Here is a 5,000-nt window from a genome sequence, read left to right on the forward strand (position 1 = left end):
CTCCGACTTGCGAGCAGGGGCAGCGGCCACCGCCGCCGTGACGTCGCGGCAAGCAGACAGCCGCGCAGCAGCTGCCAGCACCTTGGCACAAGCACGGCAAATGAATGCCACGCCCACGCCGCGGATAAGCAGCCCCAACGCGCCCGACGGCTTGGAGCGGGTCCCGAAGACGGTGGCCGGAATCGGGTCGTCGCCGGCCGGAAAACGGGTCATCGATGCCAGCAATACTTCGGGCCATGAGGCCCCCCACCTTAGTCCGAGTTTAGCAACAGCCCACATATCCCCCGCGGCAGGCCTATGGGCGCCAGGCCAGCGCGCCCCATGGCCAGTCAGGGGGCACCCCCCTAAAGAGCAATAAGTGTCATTGAAGCTCTGGCAGGGGGAGACACTACTAGGTCCCAGCTGTCACCCCCCCTCTAAAAAATTCATTTCTTGGTATTTTGAGCTGAAATTTTGCACAGAGGTTGGCAAAAATCCAATCCAACTTTATTAATTTTTCCAGAATTTTTCGAGGTCGGGAAGTATTTTTTTTTATTTTCCTACCATTAAAAATCGAGGAAATCGGAAAAAATAGGAACCGGCTCGGAATGACCCCAAATTCAGTGGGCAGCCTCATAAAAATATGGCTGATTTTACTGGATTGATTTCATGTGGAAAGCACGACGTTTTGTTGTAGGAATGCGGGAACCCCGGCGGCTCGCCTGCCGCGGCCAGCGACGTCGGGCTGGCCCCTGCAGCGCCTAGCCTCTCCCACGCGGGGGGCAGGCCAGAACGCGGGGGGCCAGGGCCCGAAGGCAGCCCCCCCGCGGGCGAGAGAGCAAGCCAGCAGGGGCTGTCGCCTGCCGCGGCCAGCGACGTCGGGCTGGCCCCTGCAGCGCCTAGCCTCTCCCACGCAGGGGGCAGGCCAGAACGCGGGGGGCCAGGGCCCGAAGGCAGCCCCCCGCGGGCGAGAGAGCAAGCCAGCAGGGGCTGTCCGCGCGTCGCGCAGCGCGGCATGGCTGCGGGGGCCGCGCGCGCGCGCCCAAGCGCCCAAGGGCCCCCAAGGGCCCCAGGCCCTCAGGCCCCAGCGCCCCAGCGCCCAGCGCGGGCGGGCGCGCGCGCGCGTGTGGTCTTTGAGGGGCGCCGGCCTGGTGGCTCCCTAAAGAGCAATAAGTGTCATTGCAGCTCTGGCAGGGGGAGACACTACTAGGTCCCAGCTGTCACCCCCCCTCTAAAAAATTCATTTCTTGGTATTTTGAGCTGAAATTTTGCACAGAGGTTGGCAAAAATCCAATCCACCTTCATTAATTTTCCCAGAATTTTTCGAGGTCGGGAAGTATTTGTTTTAATTTTCCTACCATTAGAAATCGAGTAAATCCGCAAAACTAGGAACCGGCCCGGAATGACCCCAAATTCAGTGGGCAGCCTCATAAAAATATGGCTGATTTTACTGGATTGGTTTCATGTGGAAAGCACGACGTTTTCTTGTAGGAATGCGGGAACCCCGGCAGCTCGCCTGCCGCGGCCAGCGACGTCGGGGACGCTGGCCTGCGCTGTCGAGCCCGCGAGGGCTGTCTCCGCGGCAGGCCCCCCCTGAACGGGGCACGACAGGCCACCGCGCTGGCTCGTCCAGCGTCGACAGTCCCTCGTCCAGGTTTCAGATCGCGCCAAGTCGAACCCATGACCTGCTCAAGCCATCGTGCGCTGCCGAATTCGCATCTGCGTGTAGGCTGCCATTCCACGCGGCAGCCCCTGTTTTCGTCAGCGTGCCCCCCTGACGAATTTTCCTGCCTGGCCCAGTCCAGCGTCCAGCCCCTGTTCGTCGAAAAATCTGCGCTGCCGATTTTCCACGCGGCAGCCCCTCTTTTCGTCAGCGTGCCCCCCTGACGAATTTTCCTGCCTGGCCCGGCCAGTCCAGCCCCTGTTCGTCGAAAAATCTGCGCTGCCGATTTTCCACGCGGCAGCCCCTCTTTTCGTCAGCGTGCCCCCCTGACGAATTTTCCTGCCTGGCCCGGCCGGTCCAGCATCCAGCCCCTGTTCGTCGAAAAATCTGCGCTGCCGATTTTCCACGCGGCAGCCCCTGTTTTCCTCAGCGTGCCCCCCTGACGAATGTTCGTCGAAAAATCTGCGCTGCCGATTTTCCACGCGGCAGCCCCTCTTTTCGTCAGCGTGCCCCCCTGACGAATGTTCGTCGAAAAATCTGCGCTGCCGATTTTCCACGCGGCAGCCCCTCTTTTCGTCAGCGTGCCCCCCTGACGAATTTTCCTGCCTGGCCCGGCCGGTCCAGCCCCTGTTCGTCGAAAAATCTGCGCTGCCGATTTTCCACGCGGCAGCCCCTCTTTTCGTCAGCGTGCCCCCCTGACGAATTTTCCTGCCTGGCCCGGCCGGTCCAGCCCCTGTTCGTCGAAAAATCTGCGCTGCCGATTTTCCACGCGGCAGCCCCTCTTTTCGTCAGCGTGCCCCCCTGACGAATTTTCCTGCCTGGCCCGGCCGGTCCAGCCCCTGTTCGTCGAAAAATCTGCGCTGCCGATTTTCCACTCCGCAGCCCCTGTTTTCGTCAGCGTGGCCCCCTGACGAATTTTCCTGCCTGGCCCGGCCAGTCCAGCGCCCAGCCCCTGTTCGTCGAAAAATCTGCGCTGCCGATTTTCCCCGACGAACCTGCAGCTGCACAAATCCGCGCTGCCACTGCCCCATTGTCTGGACCAACAGTCTTTTCCATCAAGCCCTGGACTATAAATCGTCCAGACTCATCGCCAGCACCCGCTGCCGATTCTGCCGATTTCGTCGGCGCTGCCGATTCCAACACTGCACCCACCGTGTCTAAACCAGCGCTGTTTCGTCAGCGTGTCCCCTTGACGAATTTCCCTGCCTGGCCTGGACAGTCCATCTTCCAGCCCATGTTCATCGAAAAATCTGCGCTGCCGATTTCCCCGACGAACCTGCAGCTGCACAAATCTGCGCTGCCGATTTCCCCCCCTGTCGGCATGGCTGCCGCTGCCCCGATGTCCAGACCAACAGTCTTTTTTGTCGACTTTGCCGATTTTGTCCGCGCTGCCGATTCCAACACTACCCCCTGCATCCAAACCAGCATTGTTTCGTCAGCTCTTCCCCTGACGATTTTAGCCCTGTAACAAACAGTAGGCCTCCAATCCCGCCAACGGGAGCCAAGTTGATAGGGAAGAGAATTGAATGACGCGCCTGGTCCTCGCACCCCGCCACCCGAGGGGCCTTTTTCCCGGCAGCCTCTGAAAAACTCTAGCTTTCACGGTCCTCGCCGCCCCTCACCACCATGGCAGGCCTCTAATCCCACCCATCAGCAGTTGTAGCCGATAGGGCAGTGATTTGAATGACGCGTCGCGGGCCGCCGGGTCATCTCACCCGGCCATTAATTGGAGCGTTTTTGGCTGGCCGAGGATGGGGGGATGGATCTCTTCTTCCGAAAAAGCAAACAGTACATCGGGAGTTATGTTGACGGGGCATGGAATTGAATGACCCGTCGCGGGCCGCCGGGTCATCTCACCCGGCCATCCCGGGGAGCGTTTTTCCCGGCAGCATCGGGGAAACTCTTGCTTTCACTGCCCGCTGCCCAAGTCCCCACTCGCATCGGCCCCCCGCGCCAACAAGCCAACGCTGCCGAATCGGCAGACACTGCTGCCGAATCTGCCGACACTGCCCCGCGGGCTGCCACTGCCCCAGTGTCTAAACCAGCGGTCTTTCTCATCGAGCCTTGGACTATCCAGTCCGTCCTGACTCATCGCCAGCACCTGCTGCCGATTCTGCCGACTTTGCCGATTTTCTCGGCGCTGCCGATTCCAACACTGCGCCCACCGTGTCTGAACCAGCGCTGTTTCGTCAGCGTGTCCCCTCGACGAATTTTCCTGCCTGGCCTGGACAGTCCACCGTCCAGCCCGTGTTCGTCGAAAAATCTGCGCTGCCGATTCTGCCGACTTTGCCGATTTCGTCGGCGCTGCCGATTCCAACACTGCCCGCCGTGCCTGAACCAGCGCTGTTTCGTCAGCGTGTCCCCTCGACAAATTTTCCTGCCTGGCCTGGACAGTCCATCGCCCAGCCCATGTTCGTCGCAAAATCTGCGCTGCCGATTTTCCCCGACGAACCTGCAGCCGCACAAATCTGCGCTGCCGAATCTGCCGACACTGTCCCGCGGGCTGCCACTGCCCCAGTGTCTAAACCAGCAGTCTTTCTCGTCCAGCCTTGGACTATCCAGCCCGTCCAGACCCATCGCCAGCACCCGCTGCCGATTCTGCCGACTTTGCCGATTTCGTCGGCGCTGCCGATTCCACCACTGCCCGCCGTGCCTGAACCAGCGCTGTTTCGTCAGCGTGTCCCCTCGATGAATTTTCCTGCATGGCCCGGCCAGTCCAGCGTCCAGCCCATGTTCGTCGAAAAATCTGCGCTGCCGATTCTGCCGACTTTGCCGATTTCGTCGGCGCTGCCGATTCCAACACTGCCCGCCGTGCCTGAACCAGCGCTGTTTCGTCAGCGTGTCCCCTCGACAAATTTTCCTGCCTGGCCTGGACAGTCCATCGTCCAGCCCATGTTCGTCGAAAAATCTGCGCTGCCGATTTTCCCCGACGAACCTGCAGCCGCACAAATCTGCGCTGCCGAATCTGCCAACACTGTCCCGCGGGCTGCCACTGCCCCAGTGTCTCAACCTGCGGTCTTTCTCGTCGAGCCTTGGACTATCCAGCCCGTCCAGACCCATCGCCAGCACCCGCTGCCAATTCTGCCGACTTTGCCGGTTTCATCGGCGCTGCCGATTCCAACACTGCGCCCACCGTGTCTAAACCAGCGCTGTTTCTTCAGCGTGTCCCCTCGATGAATTTTCCTGCATGGCCCGGCCAGTCCAGCGTCCAGCCCATGTTCGTCGAAAAATCTGCGCTGCCGATTCCCCCCTGTTGGCATGGCTGCCGCTGCCCCCTTGTCTGGACCAACAGTCTTTTCCGTCAAGCCCTGGACCATAAATCGTGCAGACTCACAGTCAGCACCTGCTGCCGACTTTG

Source organism: Populus nigra, chromosome 2 (genome assembly GCF_951802175.1).
Source record: "Populus nigra chromosome 2, ddPopNigr1.1, whole genome shotgun sequence".
NCBI lineage: Eukaryota > Viridiplantae > Streptophyta > Magnoliopsida > Malpighiales > Salicaceae > Populus > Populus nigra.